A 14003-nucleotide genomic window follows, 5' to 3' on the forward strand; every position below is an offset into this window, starting at 1 on the left:
CGTACAAAAGAAAGAAAATCCCACTGTGTATCCTTTGGGATTCTCTTCCAACTGCACTATCAAACAGTATCAGAATTCTTCATCCTATTTGGCTGAACTAAATTCCAATTATTAAGTTATAATCTAAAGAAATAAACATTCATAATTGAAATTGTAAATCTGTTTATAAAATTTAGGCTTACAATTTCGTTACACTGCACATACAAAATAAATCATCCTTCAGCAGTTATGTTCTTGTGTAAATATTTAACTGTAATTTATATATTCTAGAACGGTGAAAGGTAGGGCACTACTAAAATAGCAGCCAAGCCTGAAACTCATTTCTCAATTATTTTATACTGTTGTAGTGGTGCACAACACAGTCATGGGAAACAGAACATAATAGTTTGTGGATCTTCAGTGACAGACAAGCAGCAGAAACGTGGGTGGTGGAGCAGAGAGAGAAAGAGAGAGAGAGAAATAAAGTGGCAGAGAGAAAAAGAGAAAGGAAGAGATGGAAAGAGAGAGAAAGGAAGGAAGAGGTGTAACACAGAAGCTGGTGTCTAACACTGAGTACAGGAAAGAAGATGGGTTAACCCACATCTTACCATTGTTTTCCTTGATAGTTCCCTAAAAATCCCTCCTCAAGACCTGCTGAGCAGAACTTAAATTTTAAAAGTCTGAAAAGACTGGAAAATTTGTGTATGTCATGGGCTGGAATATTTTTTCAATTCTAGAGTATACTTGCAAGAAGATGCTTCTAAACCAAAAACATACAGGATAGGAGCAGGAGTAGGCCATTTGACCCCTCCATCCTGTTCCACCATTCAGTATGATCAGGACTGAACATTGAGCTCAATATCACTGACATTTTCAAACTCTCCCTCCTAAAGGCCAAAGTCCCCACCTGCTTCAGGAAGACCACGATTGTCCCAGGACCAGAGAAAGCCCATGTAATATGCCGTAGTGACTCGCGCCCAGTGACTCTGACTTCCATAATCATGAAGTGCTTCGAGAGGCTGATCATGACCCACATCAGCTCCAGTCTCCCGGCCTGCCTTGATCCCCTACAATTTGTAACAGCTCCACAGTGGACTCCATGTTCTTGGCCTGCACTCATCCCTGGAACATCAGCACAACATGGACACCCATATCATATTCCTGCTCATCAATTACAGCTCCGCCTTCAATACCATTCTCCCCTCCAGACTAATCTCAAAACTTCATGACCTGGGTCTCGGCTCTGCCCTCTGCAACTTGATCCTCAGCTTCCTGACCCACACTCCACAATCAGTGAAGATAGTCAACTGCACCTCCTCCACGATAAAGCTCAACACTGGAGCTCCCCCCAAGGATGCATCCTCATCCCCCCACTGTACTCCCTGTACACTCACCACTGTGTTGCCAAATTCCAAATGAACACCATCTACAAGTTTCCTGATGGTACCACCATGGCAGGAGGGATATCTAACAACGACAAGTCAGAATACAGAAAGGAGATCGAGGGCTTGGTGACGTGGTACACTGAGAACAACCTCTCTCTCAATGTCAGCAAAACTAAAGAACTGATCATTGACTTCAGGAAGAAAGAAGGAGAACACTCCCTGATCTACATCAATGAAGCTGAGGTTGAGAGGGAGGAGATTGTCAAGTTTCTCAGAGTGACGATAACCGACAATCTGTCTTGGACATCCATGTGGATGCAATGGTCAAGAAGGCACAACAACACCTCTTCTTCCTCAGACGGTTCAGGAAATTTGGCATGTCTGTAAGGTCTCTGGCCAACTTTCACAGATGCACCATTGACAGCGTACCGTCTAGGTGCATAACAATCTGGTACGGCAACTGCTCGGCCCAGGACCATAAGAAATTACAGAAGGTTGTGTGCACAGCCCAGACCATCACTGAAGCCAACTTCCCATCCATGGTCTCCATTTACACAGCTCACTGCTGCAGAAAGGCTGCCAACATCATCAAAGACCCCTCCCAACTCGGTAATGATCTCCTACAACCTCCTCCATCAGGCAGAAGACACAGAAACCTGAACATATGCACCAGCTTCATCCCAGCCATTATTAGACTGATGAATGAACTTGCTCACTTCAAATGTTGATCTTGCTAATGTTGATCTTGCCTCGTATACACCCTGTGCAATTTAACCTGTGTGCCTCTGTTAAATTTATTTTTCACCCGGAGATCTGTATGTCCTTGCTTACTATGATCTGTCTGTACTGCTCATAAACAAAACTTTTCACTGTACTTAGGTACATGAGTACAATAAATCAATCAATTCAAATCTCATAATCCCATCCTCAACCATATCTCATGATTCCTTTAGTCACAAGGGGTCATTCTTGAAAACACAATGTTTTGGCCTGAACCACTTTCTGTGGGAGTGAATTCCACAGTCTCCCCACTCTCTGGGTGAAGATATTTCTCTTCATCTCAGCCCTAAAAGGTTTTCCCCTCTTTTAATGTAAAGTCATTCAAATGATAATCCACCTTCTTGATTTTTCTCCCATATGATGCTTTCACATTTATCCACATTATATTGCATCTGCCATCCATTTGCCCACTCACTCAACCCATCCAAATCATATAGAAATATCTCTCTGTCCTCCTGACAATTAACCCTCCCAACCCGCTTTACATCAGCTGCAAATTTGTAGATATTACATTTAATTTCCTCACCTAAATTACTAACGTACAATGTGAGGACCTGGAGGGTCCAAGCACTGATCACTGCAGTACCCAATAATCACCGGCTGCCATTCAGAAGAAAATCCATTTACTCCTTATCTGTGTTTCCCGTCTGCCAACTAATTTCAATTCATCTCAGTAGACTAGCTCCAGGATCAGTAATCTGTTCTCTACTGTGACAGATCATTAGCATTTCCTATCTATTTAGCTTGTGCATTATATCTAAATTGATGTTTCTTAATAAACTACTATAAAATTCATCAGGAGCTCTCGTGATCCATATCAATGAGTTTTCACCATCCCTCCAGACCTCCCCCTCACTGAGGACGAACGATCAGTCCTCAGCAAAGGACTCACCTTCATCCCCCTCTGTCCACGCATCAACGAATTTAACACACGCCGTGACATCGAACAATTCTTCTGTCGCCTCCGAGCTTACTTTCACAATCAGGACTCCCGTCCACCTTCCGAGGACCCCTTCGCCCACCTCCAACACACTGCATCCATCTGGACACCCCGCGCTGGCCTATTACCTGCCCTCAATCTTTTCATTTCCAACTGCTGCCGGGACATTAACCTCAACCTGTCTACCCCCCCTCCCCCACTCCAACCTCTCAACCTCACAACGCGCAGCCCTCCAATCCCTCTGCTCCAATCCCAACCTCACCATCAAGCCAGCAGATAAAGGTGGCGCAGTGGTAATCTGGCGCACTGACCTCTACACCGCTGAAGCCAAACGTCAACTTGAGGACACCCCCTCCTACCGCCCCCTCGACCATCACCCCACCCCCCCATCACCAAACCATCATCTCCCAGACCATACAGAACCTCATTACCTCAGGAGATCTCCCACCCAAAGCTTCCAACCTCATAGTCCGGGAACCCCGCACTGCCCGGTTCTACCTCCATCCCAAGATCCACAAGCCTGACCACCCTGGCCGATCCATTGTCTCAGCATGCTCCTGCCCCACTGAACTCATCTCTGCCTACCTCGACACTGTCCTATCCCCCCTAGTCCAGAAACTCCCCACATACATTCGAGACACCACCCACGCCCTCCACCTCCTCCAAGACTTCCGGTTCCCTGGCCCCCAATGCCTCATCTTCACATGGATATCCAATCCCTCTACACCTCCATCCGCCATGACCAGGGCCTCCAAGCCTTCCATTTTTTCCTCTCCAGACGTCCCCAACAGTACCCTTCCACCGACACTCTCATTCGTTTGGCCGAACTGGTCCTCACCCTTAACAATTTCTCCTTTGAATCCTCCCACTTCCTCCAGACCAAAGGGGTAGCCATGGGCACACGTATGGGCCCCAGCTATGCCTGTCTCTTTGTTGGCTACGTAGAGCAGTTGATCTTCCGTAATTACACCGGCACCACTCCCCACCTCTTCCTCCGCTACATTGATGACTGCATTGGCGCAACCTCGTGCTCCCGCGAGGAGGTTGACCAATTCATCAACTTCACCAACACATTCCACCCTGACCTTAAATTTACCTGGACCATCTCTGACACCTCCCTCCCCTTCCTGGACCTCTCCATCTCCATTAGTGATGACCGACTTGACACTGACATTTTTTACAAACCCACCGACTCCCACAGCTACCTGGATTACACCTCTTCCCACCCTACCTCTTGCAAAAATGCCATCCCGTATTCCCAATTCCTCCGCCTCCGCCGGATCTGCTCCCAGGAGGACCAGTTCCACCACAGAACACACCAGATGGCCTCCTTCTTTAGAGACCGCAATTTCCCTTCCCACGTGGTTAAAGATGCCCTCCAACGCATCTCGTCTACATCCCGCACCTCTGCCCTCAGACCCCACCCCTCCAACCGTAACAAGGACAGAACGCCCCTGGTGCTCATCTTCACCCTACCAACCTTCGCATAAACCAAATCGTCCGCCGACATTTCCGCCACCTCCAAACAGACCTCACCACCAGGGATATATTTCCCTCCCCACCCCTTTCCGCCTTCCGCAAAGACCGTTCCCTCCGCGACTACCTGGTCAGGTCCATGCCCCCCAACAACCCACCCTCCAATCCTGGCACTTTCCCCTGCCACCGCAAGAACTGTAAAACCTGCGCCCACACCTCCTCCCTCACCTCTATCCAAGGCCCTAAAGGAGCCTTCCACATCCATCAAAGTTTCACTTGCACATCCACTAATATCATTTATTGTATCCGTTGCTCCCGATGCGGTCTCCTCTACATTGGGGAGACTGGGCGCCTCCTAGCAGAGCGCTTTAGGGAAAATCTCCGGGACACTCACACCAATCAACCACACTGCCCTGTGGCCCAACATTTCAACTCCCCCTCCCACTCTGCCGAGGACATGGAGGTCCTGGGCCTCCTTCACCGCCGCTCCCTCACTGCCAGACACCTGGAGGAAGAACGCCTCATCTTCTGCCTCGGAACACTTCAACCCCAGGGCATCAATGTGGACTTCAACAGCTTCCTCATTTCCCCTTCCCCCACCTCACCCTAGTTCCAAACTTCCAGTTCAGCACTGTCCCCATGACTTGTCTGGACTTGTCCTACCTGCCTATCTCCTTTTCCACCTATCCACTCCACCCTCTCCTCCCTGACCTATCACCTTCACCCCCTCCCCCACTCATCCATTGTACTCTATGCTACTTTCTCCCCACCCCCACCCTCCTCTAGCTTATCTCTCCACGCTTCAGGTTCACTGCCTTTATTCCTGATGAAGGGCTTTTGCCCGAAACGTCGATTTCACTGCTCGTTGGATGCTGCCTGAACTGCTGTGCTCTTCCAGCACCACTAATCCAGAATTTGGTTTCCAGCATCTGCAGTCATTGTTGTTACCACTTTTATTTAATGAGCAAGCCAGGCTAAGATTGGGAATGCCACTGCCAAGTGAGTATCAGTCTCTGGGCTGGTTTTAAATGTGAAAGAGTTATTCTGTAACCAGCTCTTAAACAGCACAGTGAGGAATCAATGGTAAAAAATGACCAGCATTCAGAGTATCTGCTGTGGCCAAGGAATCATGATTCTCAGAAGATTATGGAATTGAGATAAGGCAGGGAGGGTAAGATACTTGGAACTAAGGCAGGAAACTCTATAAAAATGTGTCGTGGCATTCATTGCCTCATCAAACACTCTAGAAATGGCTAAACAATCCTGAAATGCAATAACTTATCTCACTAAACGAATGTCACACTACCTACACAGTAATGTTGGAAATGTAAGTCATTTCCATACCATCCATATCTACTCAGTATAACTGAAGAAATAAAATAGATATTTAATGTGCAGCGTAGCCTCTCATAATGGAAGCAGATGTATATGGTCGGAGTGTAAAATAAAACAGTTATTACAGGTTACACCTGAAAGCTTGATCTCAATGTTTGCAGGCACCTTTGTGATGTTCAACTTTGTACTAAACCCAAGATTTTCTCTATCTCTTTGTTTTTTAGAAAGGAAAAAGTCACCCACAGTGAGTGGGAATGAAATGCTGTGGGTGGAAATGGGAAAATCATTCGTTCATTCAGAAGCATGAGAAGGAAGGTTTCCCTTCTCCAGCAAACAACCGACAGAAACAGGACAAAGTGTAGAGTTTGGAGAATAGCTTGCTGGGTTCAGATCGATAAGGGAATGACTCATCTACAATACTACAAATACTTCCATCTTCAGACAATCTGATTCACTGAAAAATCCAAACTCATCCTAAAGTAAGGTATACTCTCCTGAAAAGAACAGTCTGTGGGTTCTTCATCGGCTCTGGACCTTTACAGAAGTCAGGGTCTATACATATTGGGAAAGCCTCACAGCACCATACACCGATTCCATCATGGGACCTTCCCAATTCAAGCACTCTGATACACTTTCTTAATGAATGAGAGTCAGGATCAGAAGGGACATCGTAAAATATGAGCAGAAGGAACAGGAACTGAGTATTCCAGCATTTTTTGAAATTCTGAAAGTAACATTGCAGCAGCATTTGCAGGATTGTGTCGTGTGAAAGATGATACCTGATTGAAGATGTTAACAGTATAATGATAATTCTGGTATCTCTTGGCCAGGTTACTGTAAAAATTACACACAATCCGCTGTCTTACAGCTCATTCAAAACACGAAACACACGGTTTGTCGAGGCTGTGAGTTATAGGGCCTTTTCGGCCAATTTTAGCCAGTTTCAAAGATTCAACCGTGTGCTTTTAGAACACATGCTTCTGTTGTCCCAGACTAAATACTTATTTGGCATTAATGAGTGGTCTTCACAAATGCTCCCGGCTTCACCAACCCAACTTCCTGTGCATTTAACTGAGTGCCTCTGATGAACTAAGGGATTCACATTAGAATAAGTGAGGTCAGGAAATAAGTGAGATTATTTACATTGAAAACAGAATCAGAACAAAAACAAGGTCCAGAGGGAGCATCAATTGTTGGGCACATCTCTAGCATATCAGAAGATGGCCAAAGCTGTTCAGAAATTGCTCTTTTTATTTGCTTTGGCTGCTATATATCTTACTTAATTGCCTTGTTAACGTACTGTATCGTATCAGCTGAAGAACTTCAGACTGAGGGGTGGTGGAGACCTAGAATGTAACAATGCTAACAGGAATAAAAAAATATTCTTCTTGGGCTCCTCATGTTGAGGCTTCTCTCACACAACATCAAATGTACACTGCAACTTGCAGAATCATTAACAATTTTACTTCACCAACTCCAACAGCGCTCTCAATGAACACAGATCTCCTCCCAGAAATATGCCAAATGAGCATTACACATACTGCAGTAATTATTGAAAACTCTCCAGTTCAGACACTTTAATTGGCTTTTCAGAACAGAACAGAAATATTATTTGACTTGGCTTTGAAATTCTGCTTACCCTGAAATGATTACTTCATGAACTGAAACCAAATGCTCCAAAGTATTAAATAAAATCAGTTTCTCATTGTGTTTCCATTACAGCTCCAACATTTTTAATTTCCATATTTACTATCACACAAGGAGCATAGCAACAGACATTTGTTAATCATAGTGGGTTTTACAGAGTGAGAAAATCCATTTAACTATATTTTGTTCATAACTAATATTGCAGAAATATCTGACTAAAGGACTATCATGCTGGCAAGGAATAACTTATAACATGTTAATGTATTTTTGTTATGATTTCAGTTTAAGATCTTTGACTTGACTGAAATGACAAGAACTGTATCACACTTGGATCACCAGGAAAATCCTTGCATACATAAACACACTATTATCCCACCCTTCAGAATGTGAACAATATAAATTTGCAAATGGGATTGCTCAATTTTCTAGCTCTGCTACTAATTAAATGAACCTTGAATACAAAGAAATATTAAATAACATGTTTTCATGGAGACTTCATGTATCAGGCCTTTCGCACAAATTTTAGCTACATTTATAAGAAGTTGTACAATTCTAATACTAATCACAGCCACGTAATTTCAAAGTCCAGACAACAAAACAACATTTAATAATGCCAAATGAGGACTATACATTCTGCAGTAATTTTTGAAAGCTCTGCAGTTTTCATACTATAATAATAACAAAATGTTAATATCACAGACTCCATAGTTACCATTTCCCCAGCACCAAACACAGTATAATTTTACCTGAACTGTAAAGCAATTGAACACTATGGTTTTGGACTTAGATAGTAACAGCCAGCTTTGGCAAATTTATGATCTGCCCGATAATATCTCAATACTTGTACAGAGCACTAAATTACATAGAATACCAAAAATGTCAACACAATCTTGTACTTTAAAATAAAAATGCAAGCTTGTTTTATAGGGACAGTCAAACAAAACTTCCAGGAGACAGTGAGGTCTGCAGATGCTGGAGGTCAGAGTTTAGAGTGTGTTGCTGGAAAAGCACAGCAGGTCAGACAGCAGCATCTGAGGAGCAGGAGAATTGATTTTCAGGCATAAGCCCTTCCTCATTCCTGATGAAGGGCTTATGCCTCAACATTGATTTTCCTGCTCCTCTGATGCTGCCTGACCTGCAGTGCTTTTCCAGCAACACATTCTCAAAACAAAACTTCCATCCTGTTGTCAATGCTGAATTAACGCACAGCAGTCAGCTAGGTATTGTGGAAAGAAAACAGTTTAATGAGAAGTGTATAGATTCCTCAACATGTTCTGAGAAACTGCAGCCAGAGAGCAATATTAATACATTCAGATATAGGGTTTGGGGAATATGTACTTATAAAGCCAAAATTGCAAAGAGAAATTAAGGCAGTATTAACAGAACAACTCTCACAGTCAAGTAATAGCTGGAAGCACACAATTTTCACAAGGCAATCCTGTTTGTGACCAGATGTGGGCTGAGATTTAATTCTCCAGTCCTTAACAGTCAGGGCAGGTATCAGTGAGTTGAGAGCTGTCCAGCAAGTTATATCAGAGGACTTAACATTGAAGTCGCACCTCTCCAGAAGCTACCTCCTGAAGGTCACTGCTGAAGACCTGGTCGTTAGAGGATGCAACTGCAAGAAGGGATAGGTCTTTTTCTTTTGGGTCTCGGTGGGTGGAGGTCGCAGGAACAGAGATTCAGAGAGGTCGGAGGCAAAGGCAGGGGTTGACGTTCAGAAGTCACCAGTCCCCTGCCTCCCATCCTTAACCAAGTCAACCCAAGACTGAGGTAAATGGTGGACCGATCCCCAATCCAGGAGAAAGTCACCCCAGTTTCCTGACCATTTTTCTCACCTGCCCAAGAGTCAGGTATTTGGGCCAGAGGTAATTGAACAGAAGGGCCCGGTAAATCAAGAAGTTCCAAACAGTTCTGTCTGGACCTTGTCACCCGGAACAGAATAGTGAGAAGGGGAAAGGAGCTCCCCTGGGGCCAGGTGCTCAATTATCTAAAGCCACCTTCCTCATCGCCTCCAAAACTGTGCCCCTGAGATCCGTGGAAAATAGTTTTTGATGTTGTCTGCAGGTAAATTCCGCTTTGGGCCATAATTAATGTTTGTAGATGCAATTTGCTAATTAAGAATGGTGAGGATTGGAATGGTTTGTTTTCACTTGAACATCAGAGTTTGGTGGAGCTGCGGACAGTGAAGGGGATTGATACAGCAGGATAGATAGGTTAGAGACTTGGGTGGAGGCGTAGCAAATATAATTTAATCTGGGCAAGTGCAAGGTGTTGCACTTTGGAAGGCCTAATGCAAGAGGGAAGTATACAGTCAATGGCAGAACCCTTAGAAGCATCAACATACAGAAGGATCTAGTTGGACAGGTCCACAGTTTCCTTAAATTGGCAAAACAAGTGGATAAGGGATAAAGAAGGCGCAGTGCATGCTTGTCTTCATTGGTCAGGGATAGAGTATAAAAAATTGGCAAGTTATACAACGGTTGTATATAAGTTTAGTTTGGCCACGTTTGTGTATATTGTGTATATTTCTGGTCACCACACTATCAGAAGAATGTGGAGGCTTTGAAGAAGTTTACCAGGATATTACCTGGTTTGGAGGGTTTTAGCTTTGAGGAGGACAACTTGGATTGTTTTGATTTGAACACCAGAGTTTGAGTGGCAACCTGATAGACGTTTACAAGATGATGAGAGGCAAGGATAGAATGGATACTCACAGCTGTTTCCCAGGGTAGAATATCAATTACTAGGGTTAAGATAAAATACGGAAAGTTTAAAGGAGATGTGCATGGCAAGTATTTTACGCAGAAAGTGGTAAGTGCCTGAAATGTGCTGTCAGAGAAGCTGGTGGAAACAGATACATTGGCGACTTTTAAGAAGCAACTTGACAGATACATGAGTAGACAGGGAACAGAGAGATACAGACCATGTAGAGGTAAAAGAGTTTTAGTTTAGAAAGGCATCATATATCGGTGCAATCTTGGTGAGCTGAAGGGCACCTGTTTCTGTGCTATACTGTTCATTGTTCTTGTCCTGTGACAGTTCCAAATAACACTGATCTCAACACAGTGAAGGACCTCATTGTTTGTGATTTTTCTCCTGCCATTGAAATCTCATGTTGGACCTCAGCTGTGTTTGCTGGAAGCTTTGGATTTTGGACCCAGGATTCTGCAACATATAGTAGGGTGGCAAGAACCATTGGCCTGACAAAATTTAATTTTAGTCTTTAACTTAATGCCATGTCATTTCCAGACAAAGTCAAGGAGCCAGCCATGGGCAGACTTTGCTTTCTAGATGTGTGCCAGGATAATGACACCATCAAGATGCACTGTCCCATGTACATTAAACTTCATTCACAGGCTCTTGGTAAAACAACATTTAAATCAAATAGTCTGTTTGCAACTCAATCACTGAGTAAGTCAACAACAGTAAAATAATTTGTTTCAAAGCTCTGTGTGTGAAATTTGCAAAACAATATTGTCTGAATCTTATTTCAAATAATCAAGCTGAGAAAGTAGGCTTCATCCAAAGCGAGTTCAACAACTTAATTACCTCATCTTCACTTTTGCGCAGTGTTATTTACAATTAGTGAATTAGCATCATAATACAAGGTTAATTACTTATGTTCAAAGTTGTTCTGACCCCAAGCTTCATGTGTCTATTTGAGTGCCGCATCCTATTGTGGGGCTGGGAAGTCACACTGAGATACAGAGAGCTGGAATGACTTGCTGACATCCTGTGCTCTGAAGAATTGTTCAGAAGATCATTAGGAACAATGGAGTAGAACAAAACAGATCAGATAGAGATCTGGGACACTGCACTGTCACACAAGCCATACCCCATACATTCCTAGGAAGGTAGTAGGAGGTGGGGGGGTGCAAAAGCAATTAAATTCTCCAACTGCACATTATGTTCCATCCCCACTTTGGCAATAAAATTAAAGTAGTAATGATTAACAGTATGACAAATCAAAGGCTATAAAAGGGAATGTAAAGTGAAACATTCCAACTTCCAAATTCCTTTCTCTCACCACCACCACCCCCTGCCTGGTGAGCAAGTTTGAAATGACAAAACAGCTTTAAAAGGTAATGGCAATACTCTGTCGTATAAAAGTAGTTGTTTTAACTCAATTCTGCTGTGAAATCAAACCGGCTGCATGTTATTTTCTGGTGAAGTACAAATCGCATTGATTTAGATGGCGCGATTCTTGCCATGAGGTAGAGCAAGTTTTTATAACATAGAAATAAAGAAACCAGGAGCAGGAGAAGGCCATTTGGCCCTTGGAGCTTACCTCACCATTCAATACGATCATGGCTCATTCTCCATCTCTTATATATACTTCATAGCCTTCCACAGATTCATTACCCTCTGAGTGAAGCAATGTTTCCTCCTCCCAGTCCTAAATGGTCTAATCTGTATTGTGAGAATGTATCTCCTGGCTCTAGAAACAACTACAGAAATTGCTGGGATATCTCAGCAGGTCTGGTAGCATCTGTTGCATTGTAAATTGTACAACCAACTCTGAGGAAGGGTTACTTGACTGAAACATTAACTCTGCTGTCTCTTCACAGATGCTGCCCAGACTTGCTGAGTTTTTACAGCACTTCCTGGTGTTGTTTCTGATTTTCAGCACCTGCAGTTCTTTGCTTTCTCTCCCTCAGATTCTAGACTCCCCCCAACCAGGAAAAGCATCATCCTTGATCTTGTCTGCCCTGCCCTGTTCGAATTTTATCCATTTCAATCAGATCCCCTGTCATTCTTCTGAACTGCACTGTTCTCAAGGGCCCTTTCCAGTATCAGCCCAGTGAACCTCTACTGCACTCCCTCTCTGGCAAGTCTATCCTTCCTTAGGTAAGGAGACCAAAGCTGTGCGCGGTACACCATGTGTGGTCTCACAAAGGCCGTGTATAACTACATAAGACATCCCGGCTTCTAAACTCAAATCCTACTGCAAGGAGGGCCAGTAAACCACTTATGTTACTAGTTGTTTGCTGCACCTAACTGTCTACTTTCATTGACTGGTGTATAGGGATACCCGGATCCCTTTGTAGATCCATACTTCCCAATATATCACCATTTAAATAATACTTTTCCTGTTTTCACATTGCAGTGTACAGCTTCACATTTAGCCCCATTGTACTTATAGATCCTGTGTATACCCACTCACTCAATTTGTCTAAATAACTTTGAAATCTCCTGCAATCTCCTCACGACTCACAATCCCACCTAGTTTTATGTCGTCAACAAAGTTGGATTTGTTTTTTCGGTGCCCTCATCCAGGTCATTTACAGATATCGTGAATAGCTGGGAGCTAATCACTGACCCTTATAAGACAACACTAGTCATTGTCTGCCATTCAAAAATTGGCCCAATTATTCCCCACTCTCCGTTTCCTGTCTGTCAACCAAATCTCAATGTCAACCAAGTCGAACAGGTTTATTTTGGAAGCACACTAGCTTTCAGAGTCACCTGATGAAGGAGCGTCTCTCTGAAGGCTAGTGTGCATGCCAATATATTACTCCCAATCCCATGCATCCTAACTTCTCCCACTAACTTCTTAGCAGGCACCTTATCAAAAACCTTCTGAAAGCCCAAATATACCACATTGACCAGTTCCCACTTATCTCTTCTACTAGCTACATCCTCAAAAAAACTCCAATGGATTTGTTCAGCATAATTTGCCTTTCATAAGCCAATGCAGCCTTTGCCCAATCTTGTTAAAGTTTTCCAAATGGTTTGATACCATGTCCTTCATAATAGACTCTAGCCATTTCCTCCATCAATTATATTAACCTAAATGATCTGTAATTCTGTTTTATTTTCTCCCTTCTTTTTTAAATATTGGGGTCACATTTTCCATACTCCAGTCTGTAGGAACTGTTCCAGAGTCCATAAAATTTTGGAAGATGACCACCAAAGTATCCAATATTTCAATGGCCTCTTCCTTTTGGTTCCCTTGGATGGAGATTATCATGCTCTGACACTGGAGCAATATCTTATCACTGTCCACCTGCCTCTGTGGACAGGTGCCATAGAGATACAGGCCCACCACCTAGAAGGGCCTGGAGACTCACAAACACCTGCGCCCTATTGCCCCAGCACCGAAGACAGGGAGACAGTCTGGAGTCTTGACATCAGTTCAAATGCCCCATTCTCAAAGGGAGATAGGGCAATGCCAGGAGGCATACACAGGTCCCCAGGCAGTGTACATTCAGGAGGTGGAGTTCATGCTGAGTTTGGATCCCTCTCCTCCTGCCAGGGGGCAGTCTATACTGAGCACTCAATGTGCTAACCACACAATTGAAAGCAGATTTCATATGCACTTACTTTGAACCACCTTGCACCACTAAGCAAACCTTCTGAACTTCCATAGTTCTTCACAATGTGATTGCTGAATTTGTACAACATGATCAGATTGCTACATAAACAGTAAGTTAACCTGTCATAAACATTCATCCTTA

General features: G+C 43.6%; 1 protein-coding gene across 3 annotated transcripts in view; it reads right to left on the bottom strand.

Moving 5' to 3' along the window:
* Positions 1–14003, bottom strand: part of asxl2 (ASXL transcriptional regulator 2) — a 344573-nt gene that overhangs the window by 195549 nt on the left and 135021 nt on the right. The gene's annotated exons all lie outside the window — the stretch shown is intronic.

This window comes from Chiloscyllium punctatum, chromosome 3, assembly GCF_047496795.1.
Source record: "Chiloscyllium punctatum isolate Juve2018m chromosome 3, sChiPun1.3, whole genome shotgun sequence".
NCBI lineage: Eukaryota > Metazoa > Chordata > Chondrichthyes > Orectolobiformes > Hemiscylliidae > Chiloscyllium > Chiloscyllium punctatum.